The sequence below is a fragment of the Perna viridis genome, chromosome 4, assembly GCF_037379345.1.
Source record: "Perna viridis isolate PV_CMFRI_1.1 ecotype Kerala chromosome 4, ASM3737934v1, whole genome shotgun sequence".
NCBI classification, from domain to species: Eukaryota; Metazoa; Mollusca; class Bivalvia; order Mytilida; family Mytilidae; genus Perna; species Perna viridis.
This window is the reverse complement of record NC_142448.1, coordinates 53,112,650-53,139,650: the sequence shown is the minus strand read 5'-3', so window position 1 is coordinate 53,139,650 and position 27,001 is coordinate 53,112,650. Positions and strand designations below refer to the sequence as shown.

Genomic DNA, 27,001 nt, shown 5'->3' with positions numbered 1-27,001 from the left:
AAAAGTGCACAAACTGTAACATTGAAAAATAATATTAGCCTAATAATTTTTATTACGACATTTAACGCATGATGAATTTTAAAAAAACATATCGTACATTTGCAAGACTTAGTAACGAGAATCAGATAAAGTAAATTGAACTCATGAAATTTAAAGGAAATAGTAAGTTTTTAATTTCAATTTTTTTTTCTCTATTTAGCATTTGAATTTGTTTGTTTTAGAATTTCAAAAATCTTCATGTTTCTTTTCATTTTGATGAAGAAAAACATCAAATGTCAATACTTTTTTTCTCTACCTCTTTTGATTTTACTTGCCATAAACCAAATCAATGAGGCGTAAATTAAAAATATGTTTGCGGTTAAAAAGTACTATAATGTTGAAATAATTGTTTTCTTTGATATCACTTTGTTACCCGTGTACAAAATGTTGGGAAAAGTGACAAGTAGTTATCTACATTGATTCGAGTTATGTAGTATTCGATATATTTACTTGATATTTGATTGCAAAATTATTCTAATTGCTTGAATGTAAGTCTAGCGACATTTATTTTTATAAACAGTTGTTCTTTGTATTTTCTGAAAGGAAGTAATTGTGCTTGCAATGATAAATAAATCAGTACAAATTGAGATATAATGCTAGCCCAATATGTTTTTGATTTTAAGTTCTAGTAGGTTTCAGTCTTTTTAGTATTTTCAATTCTGGAGTTAATAGTCATACATGTACTAATTTATATCAAATGACATAATGCTGCCACGAGATATATTTAATAATGATTTTTTTAAGGTATTCGGAGACTATTTTTTTTTCATTTCTTTTGATTACAGAATCAACAGGTTTTTCTTTTACATTTCTTAAAACTAAAACATACACATATATATTACTCGAAATTGATTACCTGTGTGCTTTGCAAAATGTTATGGGACAAATTTCAGCCAACTAGATGTATAAAAGCTAAAAATCCAGCGTGATAAGCCCAATGGATGTTTTCGTCCTTTATGCTGCTATGCCTATGAATTTTAACCACAAATAAAATTTCCAGCACACAGTTTCTACCGGGAAATCCATTTTTTCTCGATTTTTTCCGTGAATTTAATTAAAAATAAAATATGAAACCTTATATCTCTTATAGGAAAACAGACGTTTACTTTATTCAGAAATATGTATAATATTTGACTTTTCTTAAATAAAAACAAATGAACTCATTTGGATGTCTCGTTTGCTATAGAAATGTCAATAGGCTTCCATTTTAAAATCAATTGTGATGACCATAGTAAATAACTCAAATATCTGTCAAAGGTATTAGGCCTCTTTAGTTTTGCCAAACCTTTGTCCATGCGCAACGTAGTACAATCAGTTTTTAATTGATTTCAAATGTTACATAAAAGAGACCAATAAATTATTGGTAATTCTATTCAAATCAAGTAAAAGGTTTTATTTTCAAACTATTTTAAGGTTCTGTCAAAGTCAAACTCAATGTCTAGAACACACACTTGCACATAAAACTCTAATTATTTTCATTTTCATTTTTTTTTACATGAATAATAAACGGGGATTTCTCAAACTTTTGTACTTTAATACATAATTCTACATATTAATTTTTAACGTATTCCTTCTTTTTCATGGAATAGATGGACACATTTATTGATATGTGTTATATTTTCCACATAAGTCAAATGCATACTTCAACTATAACATTGGTTCCCTTGATTACTCTTTCAAAGTAAAGGATTTATAAAATTCACTCTTGGCATCGTGTTGAGAACCTTCTAAATTTTGGTTGATAATTATTTTACATAAACAAGTAATATTTTGATTGCTCTGATTTATCCGTGTCGTGGGTATGTACTCTCTCCACAAAAACTCATTTATTATACTTTAAATATTTTGGTTCAATTCTATTAACTGTCCCAAGAACGTTTAATAACATTTTTAATTAAATACTTTTGTACTTGCCATTGTATTTTTTAGACCAATTCTATAATTACAAAAATATGATGTGCATAATAAAATTACAAATTATTTCAGGTAAGTGCAGAAATACATTTTGAAGTATAAAAATATAAACCTTTCCAGATGTTCCAGTTTAAACTTTATTTCTATTTGTGTATGTGGGCGTCCTATATCTTGTTTTTGGAAATCCTTATAAGATTCCACAACGTATTGGATGAGCGATCCTGTACTATCATACATATATCGTATATTAATATGGTAGAGTCTGGTACGAATTAATAATTCCAAGACGAATAAGTACTGAGTGTAACTTTTATTATGATAGTATAAGCGAGGATCTCAGAATATACAACATGTTCAAATATATACTGTTCAATTATATAAGATACATCCTTAAATCAATGTGAGTCTGGACATTCTATGTGTCCAGTTTACTGGCCTTGCGTTTGATGTACTGACCCATTTTATTATTTCAGTACAAGTATTTTTGTCCTCCAGGTATCAATACATTTTGTATATTACTTGTTTTTCACCGAGATATTTTTTATACATGTGCATTTACTGACACATCCATTGTTTAGTCTTAGGTATTTTTGCTATTGCATATTCTTAAAGTCATTAACAAATTCTTCCCTTTCTCAAAAATAACAATTTAATCAATAATGTCTCACCACTGTTCTATCACATTAAGTTACAACCCTAGATTTAACCTGCGAAGAGTAAAAAGCTGGCCAGCAAAAGCAATATATTCAAATAGCCCAGCTTGCCGAGTGTTCTAGCGCGTTGAACTCAGTACAGGAGGTGTTGCCATAGATGTCATAGCGGTACGAGTTCGAACCCCGCGGAGTGATCAACCAAAAAAACAAAAGAAGCGTAGTGAATAGAGTAGTCACACTCTAAGACGTATGTATGATATTGATTTGTTGTGACATGTGTCGTTAATTGATCCTCTTCCTTACAGTATGAAACACTATATGAGGTGTCCTGTACTGCCATACTTTGTGTATTAAGTTACAACCCTAGATTTATCCTAAGAGGAGAAATGGCCCGGCCAACGAAAGCTATGCTTTCATATAGCCTAGCTGGCCCAGTGGTCTATGGTGCTGGGATTTATGCAGGCGGTGTTACCATAAACATGACATCAGTACGAGTTCGAGTCCTGCGGACTGAACGGCTAAAATTGACAGTTCTGACATCGTTGGAAAATTTGTAGACATATTTATGTATTTATATTTCCATATGTTATTTCATGATGAAGAAGCAACATAAACATAACATAAACGTATTGCTTTAAGATTTATTTTCAAGTTTTCCATACATATTTTGATTGGCATCTACTGAAAATATTGTTAATATTGAGTCGAAAGTCAAGTACATTATAACACATTTAATTATATTTGTATATATTTCAGTACCATAGATATTTAAGAATCAAGAGAGCTTGGATGCATGAATGGGGAATATTCGTCATTTTAATCAATTACGACATATAATGGAAAACTTTCTTTTTTTTTTATTTTTTTGAAGTATGTATATTCTAAAGATTTATAGAAGTGTCTTTTGAAGTTTGTATTGAATATTCGCTTTGTTTTAGAGTATTTTCACTAACACTTGCGTCATCCGTAAGAGATCGTTTTCACTAAATTCTGTCATGAAAGGAATTGGTCTAGAACTTCAAGTTTAGAAAATAATGTAGTTGGTGCCGTTGTGGTTTTCAGATTTGAGTCTTAATGATGTTATATTGTATATTCAACGATTCAATGAATACTTTGTTCACACAAATCACCATTAGCTCGCGGATTTTTTAGTGTAATAAACAGAGATAGGCCAACATACTTTTAATAGCAGGTCAACTGGTTCAATAATGTTTGATTCATTATTAGCTGGTAAACTTTATGGCATGATAAAACGTAAAGCAGTGTAAACTTTGAAACTAAGTAAATTTAATTTGAAAATCACCTGTTTTATATTCATCAACATGTGATGTATTTTTAAAGATGATATTGGTGTTTACGATAGACTTAGTTAAAGGAAAAAACCATGTTATTGTGCAAGCCATAAATATCGAAACTCATCTGTAAAACGATCATGAAAAAATAATGTAAAAAAAATATTTCCTTTTCCCACTTAATTATTCGCTATTTATAATAAGGGAATTTGAATTTTCTGTGCCTGTGTGCGCCACTATGATCGTTTGAGCTGTGATATCAAGAAGTCAGTTTGTAAAAAGGAAGTAAATAGTTTATTGATTACGACGTCCGAAGAAAGCGCAAATTTTTCCCTACAATTTCAACTTAAACAATACAGAAATGCAGAAATGCAGGGTTTGTAGCTGGAAAGTTTGTATGGCTGAGGAAATTCCGATGACTGTTCGTGTTGGCGGTCACAAACGTTTTGAATATATCTCTTTTATCACTTGTGCAGCCGTAAGCTTGACAAGAGAGCATGTTTTGGTGATCAGAAAAAAAACATGATCGTACAACTATTTACGGAATATTACTTGTTTATACATTATATGTACAGTACTTGTATCAATACCTATCCGACTAAGTGACTCATGAGCTAATCGGAAGCTATCGGTGAAAATCAATACAGTCTGTTATTATGATCTCCCTTCACATAGAAGAGTTCTGCAATATGCTACCAAAGTATTTTTCAAAGATTTCGAATTTTGCATATCTTGTGCATTTTGAAAAAAAAACGCATTTTGCATTAAAAGTTTACATGGGAATGGTTTTTAACAACAGTCTAACTTCATACAAAGATGGTCTTTCCCTTTAATGATATTCAACTGCTTTAATATTGCTAGAGCTAAAAAAAACTCTGAAAACAGATCGTGATAAAATGTCATCTTTAAAACTATAGACTTCGATAACGTTTTCAGTATCAAACTAGTCTTAACTTATGAAAGAGTAATCAAGGGAACCAAGGTTATAGCGGTAATAAAAAAAAATGAAATTCAAGAACAGATACCAGGAAAGTTGACAATTCTGAATGAAAAGTCATCACGTTTGTCGTAAATTTTGGTCAATAGTTTTCCTTAACCATCGATTTCTAAATGTAGGTCAAGATATGAGGCTGACTCCACAGTGTCTGTAGTATCCTTAATCTCAAGTTCTTTGGGGTAGATGCCATGTATCAAATCCACGAAATTAGGATTGTTTAAAAACACCACGTCATCTATATAGCAGAAACTATGATTAAAGCATCTAGCCAAACAATATTCTTTCTTTCGGATCAGATCAGCTATAAAGTCAGCCTCATAAGAGTGAAGGAATAGGTCAGCAAGTAAAGGAGCACCATTTGTTCCATTGGAATGCCGACAGTTGAAAAACACGTCCAACACAGTGAACAAATATATTGCCGATTAAAAATTCCAGCATTTTGTAAATATCTTTCTCTGTATACTTGGTAAATGATTTGGAATAATTTCTTACAAGTATGAGGAATATCTACCAAGAACTATATGTTTGTATCTAGGTGTACCATCTTTTTTGGAAAAACAACGATGTATACAGTCGGAATTTTAACTGAGTATGGGGAATAGATGTACTGTGTTGAAAAATCATTGAACTGATTATCTCCAAAAGATCTTTTTCGAATTGTTCAGGACCCACATTGAATTAATACCACTACGGGAGTAACAAGTGTTGTGGTAGGACAGCAGACCCTCTTTGACAGTTGTGAGTATAGAAGTTAAGGTTTGGTGGTACATTTTGCTATGAAAAATGTACGATTCAGCTATGAAACGTTGTTTGTATTGATTCTTGTGGAGTTTAGGAATCCAGTACATAGAAAGTATTTCACAATCATCTTCCTTGGTAGAGACGTTCCTATGAAACACTTTTCTCTTTCAGTTTTACAAATGATGATCAGAATTAAAGAGTCATTGAATTTGAAAACAAAACATTCCAAGATAAGTAATATGGTAAGCGTATATGCTAAAAAAGGTGTCCTAGCAAATTTGATACCAGCCCTAATAAAAACTCGTATTCTTACATCCATCTAGTGCCTTGCTTTGCCAACGAGATATAATATTTGTAACTTTGATTTCTTGATTTTCTAGATCCTTCAATCTTAGTTTCTGCTATATAGATGACGTGCTATCTTTAAACAATCCTAATTTCGGGGATTTGATACATCGCATCTACCCAAAAGAACTTGAGATGAAAGATACTACAGATACTGTGAAGTCAGCCTCATATCTTGACCTACACTTTGAAATCGATGGTAAAGGAAAACTATTGACCAAACTTCACGACAAACGTGATGACTTTTCATTCAGAATTGTCAACTTTCCTTTCATCTGTGGCAACATCCCTTTGGCTACTGCGTATGAAGTGTTCATATCACAACTCATACGTTATGCCAGAACTTGCCGAAACTACGCAGACTTTTTGTGTCGCGCTAGAATTCTAAAAATAGGCTTCTGGAACAGGGTCATGTGGCTACAACATTGAAGTCATCACTACAGAAGTTTTATGGTCGTCTATAGAAAAGCAGAGGACGCTTACCCTACTGGTGCACCAGGTCCATGCTCTTAGTTTTTAGTGGAATCCGAGTTGCTCATTTACTTTTGTTACTATATATGTATGATTTTAGTTACTTTATGTTCTTTGTTGTGTATGTCTGTTTTCCATGTCAGGTCTTTGTCCCTGGATTACATTCTTTTGATTACCGCTATAACCTTGGTTCCCTTGATTACTCTTTGACCATGTTTGCTTCTGTTCTTCAGTTATGATTAGGAATTTAGCTTAAAAAAAGGGAAGCATTATATTAGTACATGCGTGGTGTAATTTGACAGGTGTAATTATGTGGCAAAACAAGAATCACGAAAAGCATTAACAGGATATAAAAAATACACAAACAAAACATAAAGATCTTCAAAGAGAAAAATAATAACGGAAACTATATCGTTTTTATTATCTCATCAGACCTTTTACATTTTTATAATTGTAGCATCACTTAGGAGTTGCAACTTCTTACAAGAGAATATGGTCAAAGGACGAGATACATATCCAAATACATAGAAAAAAGTGTATTTTTGGTTTACTTGTGATTTAGTTTCTATAGTGTCATTATCTTTCACGCGTGTGTATTCCGTATAAATCCATTTTAATTTAATTCGGTCAATAAAGGAAGAGAAGTGAAATTTTAGTCTTGAGTACAAAATTCAAAAGTACTTTGGTGGTAGACGTTTTAGTTTATAAATGCGATTATTTATTATGGGATTATGACAAGTGTGATGTATTCTGTTCGTTTAGGAAACAACATAACAACCGTTCATGTTCATCTTTATGTGATTGTAACAAATCTAGAAAGTCAATGACTACAGGTAAAACATGTTATAAGAATTGCTATATCACAAAACATATATAGAAAGGTCTGAAAAATTCCCAACGATGTTAGAACTGTCAAATTTGCGATTCAAATTTTTGGTCGTTCCCTCCGCGGGACTCGAACTCGTACCGCTGTGACATCTATGGCAACACCGCCTGCACAAAGTCCAGCGCCCTAGACCACTCGGCCAGCTGGGCTATATAAAAATATAGTTTTCGCTGACCGGGTCTTTCCTCCTCGTAGGATTAATCTAGGGCTGTAACTTAGTATACGAAATATGGTAGTAAGGGACAGTTCATTTATATGTTATTATGTAGGATAGAGGAACAAATTAATGATGCATGTCACAACAAATCAATATTATACAAACGTCTCAGAATGTGACGACTCTATTCACTACACTGCTCCATCGGATCAAATTGATACAGAGAAGATATGTATAGATCGGGATGTGGTAATTGTCGATGCCTTTAGATACAAAAGTGTATGTGTGTATCTATAATTAAATGATATGGCAAAATATTCAAACAAAATACAGATCGGTCGATTTAATGTTACATTTGATAATGTGTTTATAAAGATGCAGTGCAATGCAGATATATCGATACTCTTTGTTTTATACTATTCTTAAATGTTGCTACTACTTAATACTGGTTAACAATAATTGCAGACTCTTCCTATTCCAGGCGTAAAATACGAAACAAATAAATCGGCGATGTGGAAAGATATATTTTTAAGTAATATATTTACAGTAATACATTTAACAATATGCTTGTTCATTTTTGTGTTTTACATCAGGTAGATTGTAATCGTTATGCAGATGAATTCAAATATGTTTTTTTTATTTTCCAAAGAAATATTATCTTTTCATCATAATGATAGTTTACATGATATTTGCACATAATTGTGGCAGATTAAACTATCTCTTAAACATCTCATTTGAATATACTCTGCATACACGAACTTTTTTTTAATGAAAAAAAATGATGAAAAAGAATTGGAATGTAAGTAAATGGTCAGAGAAATTAAAGTCGTTAACTGTTGATTGATTGGTATGGATACGGCCTCATCGACGTGTATTGGCTTGTGCCGTTACTCCTTTTCAGAAAAATATTACTCAATTGTGTGCATTGAAACCGTTCGAACATTTCAGGAACATTTAGATATAACCAATTGAAACTTAAGAATAATTGAGCAATTTTTACTGTATTGAATATAAGTGTACCAATAAAATGATCGTTCCTTGTTTTACTAAGAAATCTGCCGATTTGTTCTTATGATGTCAAATCCAATTTTAAAGATTAATCAATTTATGAAATAATGGAAACAATCATGCTAAATTGCAAACAAAAAAATAAGAATTAAGACGAGACGGTTAAACACTCATGCAATACAAGTTTCGAGACAAAAAATATAGGAATAATAATAATAATAATAATAATAATAATAATAAAACAACTGTAAAATTCAAAACACAACGGAAGCTGAATGTAAATATATGGAATGGAAACAAGAATTTGTGCATTAAAATTAACAATAACCATTGAAAAGGAGATAAATATATAGTTATTCTATAGGGTAAACTGTCCACTTTTCCCAACGCCCTTTGCCACATTTCGCATTCTAATGCTCCAGACCTGATCCTGCATTGCCCGAAATGATATTCCCAATATCTCATTATCTATCTAAATTCAACATAGACCCATAAATCATAAACAGGAATCATTAATGCTTCGAATTTGTCTGATTTTTTACAATCATTTCACCGGTAATACATTTTTCCATTTTTAATTGACGTAAAAATGTTTTTGTATCAATGCCTTTCTGATAAATATCAAGCTCAATGTTCAATGCTCCCTCATTGCCCCAGGTTCCATGCCAAAGACTCCTTTACCCAATACTTTATTAACTGTTTTGAAATTTGCCCCATGAATGTACTATAAGTTCACATAAAATGGGATAAAATCAAACGAACTTTAACCTGAAATAAAATACAATTACTTGACGAACCACTTAATTATAAGTTACGAATATCTTTCCCAGATTGCTTCAAAAGAATGTGCACCAATCCTTAAAGAGAGAAGAATAAAAAAGAATTCTGTTTTGCCTACAAGTAATAAAAAAATTAGTATAAGTAGAGTAAAAAGGGAAGCTACGGTTAGAACAATAATCATTACAAGGTGCAAAAAGGAAAACTCCAGTATATACAACACATCAAATTATACAAATCGAAAAGACCAAAAAAAGCAAAACGAAGAACATACAATCACCGTCGACAACAGTAAATGACAATTAATAAATATTCATTAAAAATGTTTCGTTGAAAACAAGAAAGAGAAACCTGGAAAATGAGATTTGAATACACATAATACATAAACCTTCATTACTCAATGCTATAGTAGAGCTGAGCAATCGTAAAGAAAGAAAACACGATATGAAGGGCAATTTAGATTTGAAAATAATATAAGAACAAATTTTAAATTGAATTTAATACACATGAACGGAAACCTTTAAAAAATGACTGATGAGATCTGAATAATCACTTATGGCTGCAAATACATGTCCATTTTAAGCAAGCAACAAATATGGAATATACTTTAGTTCGGACAATTAAAACGACCCTTCTATGTTTACGTTCCCAATTTGAGCAGTATAGAGTCGTCACACTCCGAGACGAACGTATAAATATATATATATATATATATATATATATATATATATATATATATATATATATATATAAACGTTTTAGAACGTGACAACTCTATTCGCTAAACTGCTTCGCAAATTGGACAGTTCTCACATCTTTGGGATTTTTCAGACCCTTATATTGGTGGTGATATATAATATTGTTTTATAGGGTCGATGTTTTTATTAAACATCATGCCTTTTTAATTGTTCTAGCTAAAGTATGATTCATGTTTGTTGGTTGCTTGAAATGGGCATGTATTTTCAACCTTAAGTACTTTATTTGACGAGTTTATTTCTCAACAATAGCATTGAGTATTCAAGGTTTATGTATTATGTGTATTCAAATCCATAAATATTTTTAAGGTTCTCCATAAATGTTTTGAAGGAGACACTTTTAATGAATATTAATCGATTGCCAGTTGTTGTTGTTATTGATGATTAATTTGTTTTCTTCTTGTTTGTGGTCTCCATGTTACATTCGACTGTTCTTTTTATTTTCGATTTGTATAATTTAATGTGTTGAATTTACTAGCATTTTCTTTTTCACACTTTGCGATGATTATTGTTCTAACCGTAGCTTCCCTTTTTGCTCTACTTATACTAATTTCTTTTATTATTCAAATATTTTTTTTAAAAATCTTGATCTTTCTTTCTTTCAGGAGGGATGCACATTACGTTAAGTCCACCTGAAAAAGACATTCGTAACGTCTAATTTAGTTATTTATCAGGATATTGCATTTTATTTTATTTTTAAATTTGTTTGGCTATATCCAATTTTTTATGCGAATTTACATTACTTGCATGGGGTAAATTTTCCAGATAGTAAATAAAGTATTGAATGAAAGGATCTATGACATGAGGGCACACGCGGAGCAAGGAACATTGAGCATTTTTGTACTTCAACGGACGGGATAATAAGTATGCGGAATGTGGCAAAGGGCGTTAGAGTGAGTGGAAAGTTTATCATTTAGAATACCTGTATATGTATTATATGCAAATTATTTAGTAAAATTGTTTCCATTATTTCATAAATTGATATGCTAACGACGTTGTCATTTCCGTTGTTTGTTTAAACATGGATTTAACATCATATGAGTAAATCATCAGTTGTCTTATTAAAGCAGGGAACGATCACTGTATTTGTGCACTTATGCGTATTCAATACAGTCCAAATTGCTCAATTATTCTAAAAATTTAGTAAATTATATCTAGATATTCCAGAAAATATTCGATAAAGTTTCCATACACACAATTGTGTTGCAAGTAACTTATAAATGTTTGATATAACTTAACATATTTAAAATAGGTTATTACTTCTTGGCAATCATTTTTTTTTCATAGAAAAGAACAACAACAAAATGTGTCACAAACAGTGCATGTCAGTGAGAACGTATCCATCTAAATCCATGCCATCAACAGTTTCCGACTTTCATTTTTTTTTCATTTTTTGGATTTGGATGGATACGCTCTCACTAACTATTTTGCCATGTCATAAAATAGCATAATTAAATTGGAAAATCAAAAAATTACAATTAAATTCATTAATATCTTATCAAAGATATTACAAACTACATGTAAGAAGTACAATATACCTGATGTAAAATGCAAAAAGGACCAGCATGTTGTGAAATGTATTACTGTAAATATATTACTTATCATAAAATATATCTTTGCACGTAACTGGTTATTTGCTTCGAATTTTTGCGTCTGAAAAAGAAAGAGTCTGCAATTATTGGTAACCAGTAGCACATTTCAACAACATTTGAGAATAATGTGATGCAACAATTATCAGTATATTTGCATTGAACTACATCTTTATATATTAATTTCCAAATATAAAATTACATTAAATTGGCCGTTGTGCTGTATTTGAAGTCGCATAAACATTTTGCCATGTCATATAATCATACATACACTTTTGTATTATTCTGTCGAAGTTAAATTGATACTTAATTCATCTAAAAAACAATACTATGATATCGACACAAGATATTGTGTTATCATATACATAGTGTGCTGATTTTTAGAAAAATTCTGTTAAAATAAAATGGGGTAACTATTAAAATAACTGCTGTGACTAAGAATATCTAATATCTAATAATATATTAACCATACCGTTATATAACGTGTTATAGCGTGTTTAACTTTCAGTCATTGACTTTCTGGATTTGTTACAATCACATAAAGATGATCATGAACGGTTATGTTGTTTCCTACAGGAACAGGATACATCACTCTATTCATAATCCAAGAATAAATTATTGCATTTGTAAACTAAAACGTTTACCACCAAAATATTTGTTTTTGTATTCAAGACTAGAATTTCACTTCTCTTCCTTTATAGACCGAATTGAATTAAAATGTACTGGTATAGGATACACACGCGTGGGAAATAATAGAGACTAAATCACAACCAGCCAAATTTACACTTTTCTTATATATTTTGAATGCAAACATCTCCATTGACCATATTCATTTGTAGTAAATTTATAAGGCAAATATGCTGCATGGATACCTAAAGGTATTTCACATTTCACAAGAATTATTTTCTCCTCCATTTCCTTTCATTGAGTGAATGAAAATATATGAATACGACAAAACATGCGAAAGAGAACTTAAAAAAACTAAAAATACCAAGTTAAAACAAAACTGTCCGTATAACATATATTTTTTATTTGGTAAACCTTCCTATGATGAACTTTATTCAAACAAAAAATATGTAACATATATTCCTTCTGGCTTTCATTATTGTGATGGAACTCCTAGGTTATCCTATAAAAAAATATATAAAAAAGGTAAAAAGACTAACGAGCATGTAAAAACTTTATACATTTATTGTTATTAAAATTTATTTCCTACAAGATTTTTATGTTTTGTTTGTGTTAGGTTTTTTTTTTTTTGTATACTGTTAATACCGCCCGTGATTCTTGCCTTGCCACATATTTCACACACCTGTCAAATTACATAAAGCGTGTATTGATATAAAGTTTCCTTTTTAGCTTAATCCTTAATTATGAATAAAGAACAGAAGCTAAGCAAGGTACATTTCGTTGGAAAAAGAGAGCACTAGATGCATCAAGAACACGAGTTTTCTTTTCTTTTTTTTTTTTTTTTTTGTGCTTATACACTTTTTTCTTCGCTTAATATATGACTTATCTTGGATTGTGTTGCCTTCCACTTCAAGGACTTTTTCATTCCGATCATCATTTGTTAAACTGAAAGAGAAAAATGTATCAGAGTGAAATTTTATAAGGAAAGACTGGTTTGATACTTAAATTGTATTCGAAATCTATAGTTTTAAAGATAACATTTTATCATGACTTGTGATCAGAGATTTTTCAAGCCCTAGCAATATTAAAGAAACGATTTGAAATTCTTTGTTTCTGTAATGCATGGCTTTGATATAAAGCAGTCACGAGTTGAATACCATTAGCTTAGTCTAACATAAACACCAAAAGCATCGTTACAGATATATCATATGTTGATTAATATAAAATGATGATTTTTAAATTAAATTTACCGAGTCACAAGGTTTACACTGCTTGAAGTTTTATCATGCAATAATCTTTACCAGCTGATGGTGAATCTACCTTTTTTGATCTGCTATCGAATGTATGGTGGCCTATTTCTTTCAATTACACAAGATACATTACATAGTCCCCGAGTACATGGTGAAATGTGTAATCTAGGTATTTATTGGCTTGTTGATTTTACACTAAAACATTATTAATGTTCAAAATTGATCAAAAACGAAACCAAGTACATCCTTTCCTTACTATTAAATTCAAGACCAATTATTTTCTTGATAGAAATAAGTAAAAACTATTTCTTACGGGTGACGCAAGTGTTAGGAGAAAAAACATTAAAACAAAGTAAATATTCCATACAAACTTCAAAGGACACTTCTATAAGTCTATGTAAATATAGAACATCTAAACTTCACTTTTAAGTAAGCTTCATATCTTGACCAGCATTTAGTGATCGGTTGTAAAGGAAAACCATTCTTGCATGAACTTTGTCAGATCGTTCATACATGCATGAACGCCAGTCAACTGGAAACCAGTATTGAGTTTGTGAGCTCCGAGATCTGTTCATACAAGCGTGAACGATCGAAAATAGCTGTTTAATCCTGTAACCAAAATTGGGAAGGAACTCTACACGATGCCAAGAAAGAAATTTATAGAAACTTATAGTTGAAGTATGCATTTGACTTATGTGGAAAATATAACACATATCAATACATGTGTTCATCCCTGGAATATATTTTTTTGATTACCGCTATAACCTTGGTTCCCTTGATTACTCTTTTATCTATTCCATATGAAAAAGAAGGAATATATTAAGAAGTATATATTGTATTGTTTTAGAAAATCCCCGTCCATTATTCATTCATATATAAGTTTTATGTGCAAGTGTTTGTGTTCTAGATCTTCAGTGCGAAAAAACCTAAAAATAGTATGAAAATGAAACGTTTTAATAGATCCAAATATTATTATATTTGATGGTCTCTTTGATGTATCTCTCGAAATCAATAAAAAAAACATTGTACTGCATTGTATAAAAACAGATTTTCGGTAATACTAAAGAGGCCGTATACCGTTGTCAAATATTTGAATTACTTACTTTAGTCATCACAAATGTCTCGTTGACATTAAAATGAAAGCCTTTTGACTTTTTAACAGCAGATATCAAAATGATTTCATTGAGAAATGATAATATGTAAATATAGGTCTAATAATTTTTACTCATCAATTATTTGAGTAATTTCATTAGGTTTTCAACAAAAATCGTGTTGTTTTCTCTTTTTCCAGAGTGTTTTAGTAATCGTTATTACAGAATATCATTGCAATAAAAAACGAATATATCAAAAATCATTTAAAAATAAATTTAAATTCAATTTAATTTAAACTTTCAATAAGACATTTTTAAGTGAACTATTCTTATGGAATTTGTTTTAAAACAACATGTTTTTTTTTCCAATTACGAAAAATATTGTTAGTCATTTAAATGAAAAATAGCATAACAATTGTTTTGTGCTTTATGTTAAAACATGCAATCGTAAAATGTAATCACCGTAAATCGTATGGAAATTGCATTTACAAGATCATATATTTTACTATCGAAGGATTTGAGGATATCTATAGACCAAGTAACACCAAATCTGTCATATCAGAAAGCAAGGTTAGATATTGTAACGTCAAGTGCTCTTTCAAGTCCACCGTCAGTCAGCCTACCAATACAAAGCACAGAAACCAGGTCCAAAACTGATAGTTATTTTTTCTGATGTCAGGTTGAAAATGTTTATGGTATACAACATTTTGATTCCTAAAGGTTCTCGGTGTTGCCCCTGTCATATCACGAATGGCACCATTGAAGAATGTTAAGTCTTTATTTGATCAGCCTTGTGTCAACAAAACAACAATAATGGAACTCATGCAACAACTGAGAGATGACGCAAATGCTTAAGGTGAAAAATCGTTTAGACTTTGACTGTATGGACTGTCCAATGAAGAGTATATTACATTAACTGTTTTAGCCAAAGAAGAATTCGATGATCGGATGACCTATCTCACAGATGTCAACAATTATAAGGTTAGAAGTACAAAAATTTGTTTTGCACATGAAAACTGATTTATTCAGCGGGTCATATTTTTCCTTTCCTCGTTTGTCTACCCCGGACTTGACTTTTTTATGAGCAACTCGGTGGGTGTTTCTAGAAAAGCAGAGGACGCTTACCCTACCGGTGCACCTGGTCCATGCTCCCAGTTTTTAGTGGAGTCCGAGTTGCTCATTTACTTTTGTTACTTTGTATGTATGATTTTAGTTACTTAATGTTATTTGTTATGTATATCTGTTTTCCATGCCTGGTCTTTGTGCCTTGATTACATTCTTTTGATTACCGCTATAACCTTGGTTCCGTTCCCTTGATTACTCTTAGCTAAACGACCGTCACAATGGAAACCAATTGATAATACAGATGAACTTAATGATTCCCCAGTGTATACAGAGGACGAAATAAGAGCTTTAACATAAGGTGTGTTTCAGGTAAAGTTGGCAGGAGAACATTTAAAGAAAGATAAAAAAAAAGGATGTGAACAACAGCAGGAATTGTTGTCAGCGAAAATCCAGAGTAGACATGTCACAAGCAAACAATATCTTTGCTGGATAAAAATACGCCGAGGGTGTTGTTTTGGACTATATTTAGAATGCAAAATGGGATAATAAGCATGGGTAAGAAATCTAGACTTTTTACATTGTATGGGAAAGAATTTTTTATCCTGAACCTTGGCTCACTCTTGTCGTCATAAGTTGATGTTTTACCATATCAAGGCCCAAGTGGGAAAAATCCTGTGGAACACTGAGAATGTATCGAAATTGGACCAGATAAGCTTGGGTGGTCGCTTTGGGGGTCTTTCGGCATGTTAAGCTAGGATTTGTGGACCCTGGATTTGCGCTCATTCTAGCCAATATATATATAGACTTTCTCACCATATCAAGGCCTATGTTGGGAAAATCCTGTGAAAGATGGGACAATCCTATTAAAATCTGACTGGGGTCTCAAATTTGGACATAGAATATGAAAAATATCGGTTGCCGTTTGAAATCCGTCAAATCGTTGCGTGGATCGGTTCAAGGACTGCAGCATGCCAGGGTTGCCTATTTCACCAACTGGGACACACAATCCAGTTGACCTGTGGGTAGAGCTCCTAGCTCCTGGCCTGGGTTCTCAGCACTATTTAGTCGCCTTTTAACGATTAGCTTAGCACTGCAGCAAGCCTATTTTTTGTCACCTGGACCCGCACGTGACTTTGCGCTAAGTAGGATCTCAAAATTGGACAGACTACATGAAAACTACGCTAGTAGTGGGTCTTTCTGGGTCTTTTTCAAAATGCTAGGGATATAAGATCCTGAACTTTAGCTCATTCTAGTCGTTATTTATTTATCTTTTCACAATATAAACGACTATATAGGAAAACACCTCTTAAAGACTAACGCTGGTCTAAAATAAGGACCGCGTATATGAAAAAAAATAAGCTAGGGATATGTTATTTATTTTTACTCTTTCTCAAAGTAATTCTAATGATTTGGGTTCTTTGATTAGGGTTCATTCTAGTTCTTATGATTAGGGCTCATATTGGGAAAATCCTTTGAAACGCTGAGTGGGGTCGTACAATTAGACTGAAGATATGAAAAATAACCCAGGAATATGTCCTTTTGGAACACTTTCGCAATGTGTCGCTAGGTATTTGCGATACTGGACTTAGTCTCATTCTAGTCCATATTTGAAGACCTATTCACAGTATAAAGGTTCATTTTGATAAGGTGCTGTGAAAGGCTGAGTGGAATCTCAGATTTGGACTAAGTATTCGAAAAATTAGCTGGGGAAGGTTAAATTTGGACTCCTTCAGTATGTGTTGCTGGACCTAGGTTCATTCAATTGGTATATTAAAACCTTTTATAAAAAAAGGGCCATGATGAGATAATCGTATGAAAAAATAAGCTATGGATAGGTCAGTTTGAGACTCTTTTGCAATGTGTTGCTAGAGATTTCATCCCTCAATCAGGGTTCAATTTAGTATTTATATATAGACCTATTCGCAAAATAATGTGGGGAAAATCCTAAAAGACTGGGCTTCATCTCAGATTTGGATATTTGATAAATAAACTAAGGTAGGTCACTTTGGGACTCTTTTGCAATGTAATGCTATTTGGTTGGGATCCTGATACGGGGCTGATATTGGTTCATATGACTTAAGATCTGTTTTGAATAAAAGAAATACAAAAAAGTATAAATTGATGTTTTAATATATAACATTATGTAAATATATGTAAACTTGACAACAAATGCAACAAAAAGCGTAAAATACATTGACCGCCCTGTTGTCACGTGATGCGACAACCAGTTAAGTGAATCAGTTTGACAGATCGATGACTGACCGGAAACTGATCGGTGACCGATAACTGATCGCAATTTGTGTTGCACGGATCGATTCAAACACTATATAATGACAACTTTTCACCAACTTACGGCCCAAGTAGAGAAAACCCATAGAATATTGAGCTGGGTCTCAAATTTGGACTAAATATATGAAAAGTAAGCTGGGATCGGTCTCTTGGCAATCTTTCGCAATGTATTGCCAGGAATTCCGTTTCTTCATCTGGGAGTATTCTATCCCTTATAAATAGAATTTTTTACCATGTAAAGATTTCATCTGGGAAATATTCTGTGGAACACTAAGTGGTATCTCCAATTTGGACCATGTTTAAAATATGGTGGGTAGATCACTTTGGGACTCTTTCGCAATATGTTTCCGCGGATTTTGGATACTGAGCCTGAACTTATTCTAGTGACATATAGAATTTTCTCCAAAAAAACGTCATCTGAGAAAATCATGTGAAAGACTGAGTGGGAACTCAAATTTTGACCAAGTTTATTGAAAATAAACTGGGATAGTACATTCTGGGACTCTTTGGGACCTGCCATACAATAAGCAACTCGGCGGGTGTTTCTAGAAAAGCAGAGGACGCTTACCCTACCGGTGCACCTGGTCCATGCTCCCAGTTTTTAGTGGAGTCCGAGTTGCTCATTTGCTTTTGTTACTTGTATGTATGAGTTTAGTTACTGTATGTTTTATGTTGTGTATGTCTGTTTTCCATGTCTGGTCTTTTTCCCTGGATTACATTATTTTGATTACCGCTATAACCTTGGTTCCCTCCATTACTCTTTTGCAATGTACTCCAAAGAATAGGGGATCATAGACGTGTGCTTATTTTAGTCCCATCTAAAAAAATCCTGTTGAAGACTGACTTGGGACCCTGATTTTGACCAAGTATATTACAAATACGCTGGAGTAAGAAATCTGGAACTCTTCTGTTTGTATTGCAAGGAATTTGAATTCCTGGACCCTGGCTCATTCTGGTCTTTATATATAAATATTTTACTATTTCAAGGCCCATGTGAAAAAAAATCCTGTGGAAAACTCATAAGTGGATCTCAAAATTAGACCAGGTACATGTATATGAAAAATGTGCTCGTTCTTGTCCAAATATATATACTTTTCACCATATCAAGGCTCATGTTGGGACAATCCTGTGAAAGACTTACTGGGGTCTTAAAATTGGACCAAGTATATGGAAAATAAGCTGGGGTAGGTCATTTTGTGACTCTATATCTTTGTTCCCTAGATTACTCTTTTAGACTACTGAATCGTAGTTTGCAATCACAATGTGTTGCTATTAGTTTGGGATCCTTGATTTTGGTTCCTTCTAGTCCTTTGATATGGACATTTCAATAAAATTGAGGCCTGTGAAAGAATGAGTGGGGTCGCACAATTTGACAGAGCATATGAAAAATAAGCTAGGAGTAGTTCTGTCGTGGATTCGTTCGCAATGTGTTGCTATGGATGTGGGGCTTGGGCTCATTCAAGTCCTTGTATAGACTTCCATTAAACATGTAGGCCCATGTTGTGAAAATCCTGAAAACGACAGAGTCGGGTCTCAAATTTGGACCAAATATACAGAAAATAAACTGTCATTTTGGGTCTCTTTCGCAATGCATTGCTGGGGATCTGAAATCCTGACCTTTGGCTCATTTTAGTCATTATTTATTTACCTTTTTACCATAGAAACCCACATATGGGGAAAATCCTATGTACGACTTGGTTGGGTCTCAAAATTGAACCAAGCATTTAAAATATAATCTTGGTGTAGGTCATTTTGGGTCTTTTTCGCTATATAGTGCTATGAATCACGGATACGTTGTTTGGGTTAATATATAGAATCATCAGTATATGAAGGCCAGTGTTGATTATCCTGTGGATTTGGATAGAGAATATGAAAACAAAAGGCTAGAGATAGGCCGGTTTGGGATCTTTTTTGCAAGGTGTTTAATGGAAATCGGGATCCTGGACTAGAGCTTATTCTACAATTTAGTCCTTATATAAAGACTTTCATCCATATCAAGGCCTATGTGGAATAGATCCTGTGAAACAATGACAGGGGTCTCCAAGTCTCCAAGTTAGACCAAGCATATGAAAAATAAGCTGGGTAAGGTCTATTTGAGACTATTTCGCAATGCGTTGTTTTGGTTCATTTGGTCCTTATACATTTATTCTTTCACCATATAAAGGCCCGTGTGAACAATTCCATGTTGAACACTGAAATGGATCTCAAAGTTATATGAAAAATAAGTTGGAGGTAGGCTACTTTGGGATTCTTTCGCAGTGTATTGCCAGAAATTTGGGATCCTGGAATTAAGTTCATACTATATAGATCATTTCACCAATTAAAGGCACATCTGAGGAACATCCTGTGGAAGACTGATTGTCTCCAAATTAAACCACGTATATGAAAATAAGTTGGGGTAAGTCAACTTTGGACTATTTGCAAAGGCCCATGTAAGAAAAATCCTGTGGACGACTGAGTGGCGAGTCAGTGGACGGTGTATTTTAAATATAAGCCTGGGAAGGTCATATTTCAACTCATCCGCAATGTGTAACTATGGATTTGAGACCTTAGAGCTAGGCTCATTCTAGTCGTTATATATATAGATATTCAAGGCCCATGTGGGAAAAATACTGTGGAAGACTGTTAGGTCTCAAATTTGGACCGAGTATTTGAAAAGTAAGCCAGGAGAAGGTCATTTTGGATTTCTTTTGCTATGCAGTGGTAGGAATTATTGTTCCTTCATTTGTGTTTAATATAGTGCTTACATAAGGTCGGACTAGGTCATATTTGGACTCTTTCGCTATGTAATGCTAGGGATTTGGGATCCTAGACTAGAACCTAATCTCGTCCTTATTCATAGATATTTTCACTTTATAAAGGTTCATGTTGGAAATTTATCTAAAAATAAATATGACGTTTTGAATTCAATTGGTTATTTAAAGTTCTTTTTTTAAGACCGCATATATTTACGTAACACAAAAATATTGTTTCCCTTCTTTGTCATCATATATCAAAGCAGTGTCAGAATTGAAGTTGAGGAATATATTCAAAATTGATCGATGTAGAATTTATGGCATTTTCATGAGTAACTAGGATATAATATGACTAGGATTTATCATCTTTCTATAAAATGTATATGAAGATGACAATACATTATGATCCAAAACATGATATTTCATTGTACATACAACTCTTATTGAGTTCTAAAATATGAAATCTGAAAAAGGTTTTTTTTTTTTTCATATGAATTATCATGAATATTATATCGGAGTAATTTGAGGGGGAGGCCACGCAAAAACCAGTAAGTGGGTGGCAACATAGCTTTGCAATAAAAACTGACCACATTATTCAGTTTTAGTCTGTGTGAGTAAACACTTATTATTATGTCAATTAGATAAATGAATTTCTTTATTTAACAATCCTCCTTATTTGAAAATGTGAGTATTTTCTCGACTAAAAACAAATGATTTCATACATGTGCTTTATTCAATATCTAGTTTCAATAATATTCTTTTATGACAGTTAGAGATTTAATGTTTTTATTGATTTGAGTATGATAAAAATAATATTTAATCATACAATTTTTTTTCTTGTTTAGGACTATCTGAACGGTGTTTGGGTTACCACCCCCCCCCCCCAATTTTTTTATATGTAATAATGTACAGTTAGTTTTATTAAAACTATCAATACAAAATTTTGAATTGAATTGGTAACGTCAAGTTCTTGTTTTAATGCATCGTGTTTCTCCTTTAAACAAAGACATTGTTTTCCTTTTTTTGTTATCATATATAAGGTCAGATTTACAGTAAAGTTGATGTAAAACGTATTTGTATTTGGTGTTTGTTAACTTAAATGCGATGTTGGTATAAATAGGTTTAATCATACTTCTATGACATTTATCTAAACGGGGCGAAATCCAACAGCTCTATGTCAATAGGCAAAAACCCCATGAAAAATGACACATTGTCAGGGTGATGGTAAGGAAAGGTATAATGTTCTTTTAAAAAATGATATAACGAGAATACATATGGTGAGGGTTAGGGTTACGGTTATCTGTAACTAAAAGACTACAACCACACTGGGATGCAAATTGTCAGCTCAAGGCCCATCATTGGTCTTTGATAAATGTCGAGGAAGCCCTAAAACAACAGAACAGGCTTCGACTGCCCCCAAAATAACAATATACACATATAAAATTAAAGTAAACTCAAGTACATACAAAACAAGATATACAGAGTCCAGAAATACCTGAATTGGGACAGGCGTAAACAATGCTGTGTACTGTGGCGTGACTACAACACCTCTTTTAAATCAGATCATGGTGAAACAAATATTACACAATAAAACACACCTACAAATCCTCAATTCAAAAACGTCTGAGACCTTTGTTAAAACAGAAATAATGACACTGATTACAAGTTATACAAAGGTATAAACAAAGGACTACTAGTAATAAACTGACATGCCAGCTACCCTTTTCATGCCGTTAACTATTTTCAAATATAGCTTTTTTTTTAATTTTATACTAAGACCGACCCTATGAGTGAACCAATATCAATACCAAAAATGCTATTTTTAACGATTTGACAGCAATATCAGTGGGGGGAGATAAATATTGGGGAAGATACCCGCACCTATTAATCGTTTACATGTACATATATATTCGAGAATATGCTTGATTGCCTTTAATAGATGAATGTTGTAATAACATACTAACCTATTTTATTATCTTTAGGATGTTAATCGACCTACAAACAAAAAAGGAATAATATTTCATACTTCAGCAAAAAGTATTTATCATTGGAATTGAGAAATGTTTTACTTGTGTAAGCTCTATAAACTATATTCATAATTTGTTGCAGAAACAAGATAACCTATTTTTACTTAATTACGTTCTTTTTCTCCCCTTCTTCGAGAGTTCATTTCTACCCCTCTTTATTGAATTGTTGGTTTTAAAGAAAACCTGATCATTTCATTTCGTTTTTGTCTGTCTGATGTAATATTGGAAGAATTTAAAATCATGTTTTTTCGATAAATGTTCCTTTTTTTCAAATTATAGCGGTTGTTGTATATTAAAAAAAAACTTGTTTATACCTGAATTCAAGATTCGACTTTTTTTTCTAAAGAAAATATGGAATAAAATATCTATATCTGAATGTTATTAACCTTGATATTTTGGCATTATTTCTAATTTTCATTTTTATTAATTAATATTTAAATTTAAATAACGTAACTTGATTAGTTACTTTTACTAAACCGTTTACTTTTTCTGTATCTTTTAAGAGTCCATTTTAGCCATTGTTTTTATTTTACTAAATAGCTTTACAAATAAGCTGACCATATTTTCATTTTTAATTTGCATTATGTAAAGATTTAAAATCATGATTTATAAATACATATTCTTCAATTATATAAAAAAATATTTTTTCTACTAAAACATTTTTACCGCTATTAAAGACCCGACCTCAGTTAAATTTCTTCAGACACGTTTGGAATGAAATGATTACCCTTGATAATTTGGCATACATTTTATAACACGTCATGACCTTTTTAATATCATCGGCACAAAGTGTTGGCGTTACCTTCACTTGCCTGACTGAGAGCATCATTGAAATAAATTTCGGTATATTTTATTTAAACTTTCAGGTTTTGTAAAATAAATTGATTCTTAACGATTTCTTCTAATACAAAATTATTTTTATATGAAATATATTGTTCCCCTACATTGTAATCATATATAAAAACAGGTTAACATATAAAGTTGATCAATTCATTTAGAACAAACAGTTGTCTAGTACATACAATTCTTAAAGATTTAACTGTGAAGGACCATTCTGGAACTAGTTTTCTTCATATGAGGTATCATTCGTACTGACGTGAATACTTATTGTGCTTCATTGCATACAAACAAAATTTTGGCAATACTCCAGATGCCTTGTGTCTTTGATAGAAGTTTTGGATAATATATGGTCATGTATATTATCTCGCAGACACTCAAACCGTATCCTATTTAATATTTCTACATCACATGTAATATCATCTGAATATTATTTGAAACGAAATGTCAAATACCATTCATTTATTTTTGCCTTTAGTTGATGAGTGTAGTAATAACAAACTTACCTATTCTAAATTCTAGTCTTTTTTTCATTCGACTGCCTTCCTTTCCACATGTGAATCTATCCTGTAGGATATAATCGATCAACCCACTACAAATAAGAGAAGGAGATTATGTTTTAAATTTCAGGATATACTATTTGATTGGAATTCACAAATGTGTTATTTCATCGATATGCGTCTTACAATTTTTATTCATAATTTTCTTTATGAGTGACTTGATGACTTTTCATTCAGAATGTCAACTTTCCGTTCGTCTGTGGCAACATCCCTTCAGTACATGCATATGGATTTCCATATCACAACTCATACATTATGCCAGAGCTTGCCGTAACTACGCCGACTTTTTGTATCGCGCTATACTTCTTACAATTAGGCTTCTTGAACAGAGTTATGTTGCTACAAGATTGAAGTCATCACTACAGAAGTTTTATAGTCGTCACCATGAACTCGTTGATCGTAAATGTGTTCCATCTGTACCATGAAAACTGATTTGTTCAACGTGTCAGTTTTCCTTTCTCTTTCGTCTATCCCGGACTTGACTTTTTATGAGCAACTCAGCATGTGTTTCCAGAAAAAAACAGAGGGTGTTTATCCTGCCGGTGCACCTGCTCCATGCTCCCAATTTTTAGTGGAGCACGAGTTGCTCATTTATTTGCGTTACTTCGTATGTGTTATTTTAGTTACTTTAAGTTATTGTTGTGTTTGTTTAAAATGTCAGGTCTTTGCCCCTGGATTAAATGCCTTTGATTTCCGCTAGAATCTTGGTTCCCTTGATTACTCTTAACTAGATCATGTACTTTTCCTCATTTTTTTCTTCAAAAGTCCCATCTAGCCAATTTCTAATGAACAGATTTACAATGAAAACTGACTATATCATTTAGTTTTTGACTGCATGATGTAAAAACTTAAATCAAGTTTATATCGATACATATTTTTTATGAACTTACCTGTTCAAAATTATAGTGATTTCTTCATCTTATTGTTGATTCATTATTGTCCTGTAGGATTTAAATCCACCCACTCACTGCAAATGAGAAAGAGGGGTCATTTTTATACTTCAGGATAGACTGTCTGTTATAGAAATTTATAAATGTCCTACTTGGTCGATATATCTTACAATTCGTATTCATAATTTTTCTTTCGAATAACTTACGACTTATCTAAGAGTCAGTTTTAGCATTTTTGAAAAATATCTTAGCAATTAATATTGACCATATGATTAAGTTTTAGTCCGCATGTTTTAAAATCTGTATCATGTTTTATAGATACATTTCCTTTTTTTCTATTTCAAATAATAGAGATCTTTTCTGTTAACAACATATGCTTTCACAAAATTATAAACGATCCGGTTTCAGCAATATTCCTTTCAGAAAATCAGGAATTTTAAGATTCTTTATGTCTTGTTTCCTTTTCACCTTTAGTTTATTTTTATATTACTTGAGTGCATGGGGCAACTCCTTCACTGAACCTGTGTATAAATGATGTTTTGGGGCAAACTGCATCCTCTGCTGTGGTGTTTAACTTCGTTGATATATATTATTATTCGCATTCCAATCTGTGTTTGATTAATTTGAAGATTCATCTCAACTGAATCATTTACTTATATTTTTTTTCAAGACTCCAATTAGAAATTTGTTGTTATAAATAGCTCCACAGTTTCACAAATGCCCATATCATTAAGTTCAAGTCTGCATGATATAGAAATATATATAAAGTTTTATAAATATATTTTCTTTATTTAAATATTTTTTTTTACTAACAACATATTCTTGCAAACATTTATTAAAATCCGACTTCAGCAATATTTCTTTTTAGAAAATCTTGAATTTTTGGCCTCTTTTTCAATTGTTTCTTTTCAACTTCATTTTTTATTTATGTTAATTCAGTATATAGGAGCATTTTTTTCGCTTTACCTGTTTATAATATTAGTGTGGGCCAATTTCAGTCTTCCCTGTTGTGTAAGGGTTTCCTCGTCGTTTATTGAAGACCAATGGTTGGCTTTTGACTAGCATTTTCAAACCGATGGAGATGCTTTCCCGTTGGTATATTCATCATACATATTTTCATGGTATTAGGTTCGATTAATTTGCTATGATATGTATAAAAAAATAGACAAAATGCAATAGCCCCTAATAATATGCAAAAATGTTTGAAAAATGGCACTTCTGCGTATTCTCATCTACATGGCAAACAAATCACTCTTTTGTACATTCGACTCTTATAGTTTGAATTGTTAAGATCGACTTGAAATTAATTTTGTTCATATAAGCTGTTATTCGTAATCTAATAAATACAGATTGGGCTACATGATATATACAATATGTTGGGCAATACTAAAGAGGTCTTTGACAGATGTTTTGAGTTATGGAATATGATCATGTAAATTATCTTTTTATCAGTTTCACAATTACCAATTTCACAGCGTATGTAACAGCATCTGAATTGTGATATTTTTTGCAAGAATAGGTCACAAATATATATTTTTTTGGTAAAAAACTATAATGTTTGTTTGCTTAAGTACTGTAAAAACTACTAATGTATTCAAAAGTTTAGTGCTTTCTTTGTTCTTAGTTATCCTTTTCTGTCTTGTAGGGTATAAATGGACCAACTCACTGCAAAAGAGAGAAGAGGGTAATAATTCATACTACATGTATCTAACAGACTATCTGTTAAAATACTTTACAAATGTGTTACTTCGTCGATATGTCTTACAATTCGTATTCATAACTTTTCCTTTGTAAAACTTGTTGATCCATCGTAACTAAATCGTGTAATTTTTTTCCCAATATATTTTTCAAAAGTCCATTTTAGCCATTTTTGTTATAAAAGCTTAACAATTATATATGACAAAATTATTCAGTTTTAGTCTGCATTATGCAAAAAATTAATTATGTTTTACAGAAACATTTTATTCATTTAAATGATAGAGATTTGTTCTACTTCCAACAAATGC

At 32.0% G+C, this 27,001-nt stretch overlaps 3 long non-coding RNA genes across 8 annotated transcripts in view; 2 read left to right on the top strand and 1 right to left on the bottom strand.

Annotated features, from left to right (window-relative positions):
• The first annotated feature begins 302 nt into the window (after positions 1 to 302).
• LOC148620537 (uncharacterized) lies at positions 303 to 8,549 on the top strand. Its single transcript, XR_015921868.1, has 3 exons — positions 303 to 2,853; positions 3,363 to 3,476; positions 6,910 to 8,549. It is a non-coding gene; the product is annotated as an uncharacterized LOC148620537 (long non-coding RNA).
• An 886-nt stretch (positions 8,550 to 9,435) lies between these two features.
• LOC148620535 (uncharacterized) overlaps positions 9,436 to 27,001 on the bottom strand; it is a 28,867-nt gene continuing 11,301 nt past the window's right edge. For 2 of the 6 annotated variants that reach the window (XR_015921867.1, XR_015921864.1), the window contains 6 exons: positions 25,962 to 26,660; positions 24,996 to 25,072; positions 24,052 to 24,137; positions 12,097 to 13,196; positions 11,574 to 11,688; positions 9,436 to 10,667 (listed from right to left, as the gene is read on the bottom strand). This is a non-coding gene — a long non-coding RNA (uncharacterized LOC148620535). Of the gene's footprint in view, positions 10,668 to 10,940; positions 11,689 to 12,096; positions 13,197 to 22,645; positions 22,677 to 24,051; positions 24,138 to 24,995; positions 25,073 to 25,961; positions 26,661 to 27,001 lie in introns of those variants that run through there. The other 4 variants (XR_015921865.1, XR_015921866.1, XR_015921863.1 and 1 more) reach the window with 4 other exon arrangements.
• LOC148620536 (uncharacterized) lies at positions 15,048 to 26,846 on the top strand. The gene is made up of 3 exons (XR_015921872.1): positions 15,048 to 15,573; positions 16,027 to 16,212; positions 26,641 to 26,846. It is a non-coding gene; the product is annotated as an uncharacterized LOC148620536 (long non-coding RNA).